The sequence below is a fragment of the Triticum dicoccoides genome, chromosome 5B (assembly GCF_002162155.2).
Source record: "Triticum dicoccoides isolate Atlit2015 ecotype Zavitan chromosome 5B, WEW_v2.0, whole genome shotgun sequence".
Lineage (NCBI taxonomy): Eukaryota > Viridiplantae > Streptophyta > Magnoliopsida > Poales > Poaceae > Triticum > Triticum dicoccoides.
Genome location: NC_041389.1, coordinates 194,797,377 through 194,797,952, shown reverse-complemented (window position 1 = coordinate 194,797,952; position 576 = coordinate 194,797,377).

Sequence of the window (576 nt, the reverse complement as noted above, 5' to 3'; positions counted from 1 at the left end):
AAGGCGGCCGCCGGAGCTGGGGAGGAGGCGGCCTGAGCGGGGGAAGGAGGCTGCCGGAGCTGGGGAGGGTTGTGGGGGACGGCGCCCGGCGGTGGAATGTGGAGGTGAATCTGAAGGCTGCGGGGTGGAGAGTGGATAAGAGGTTTTCTTTTTTTTTTTGTTTCTGATCGAGGGCGCTGTATATAGGGGCGAGGGGTAACAGAATAATATTCTGTCACCGGTAACAGAATAGTCTAGCCCTATGTATATAGGGTGGGTCTATTCTAATAACCCCCCTAAGACCTTATTCTGCTAACACCCTAGTCTTATTCTGCTAACAGTTTCAAGCTGCAACGCAACAACTAACCGAACCGAACCCACGGCCCACCCCATCCCACAACTAGATCGAACCGAACCGCACCACCCCACCTTATCCTCTCGTCACCACCCACTCCCCTCTCTCTCCCCGTGCTCCTCCCTCCGCTCCACACGATTCCCCCTCCGAGCCCGCCGCCGCACCACCACATCCCGCTCACCCCCACCCCGCCGCCGGACCACCACCTTCCCTGCTTCTCCCGCGCCGCCGCAGCACCACCA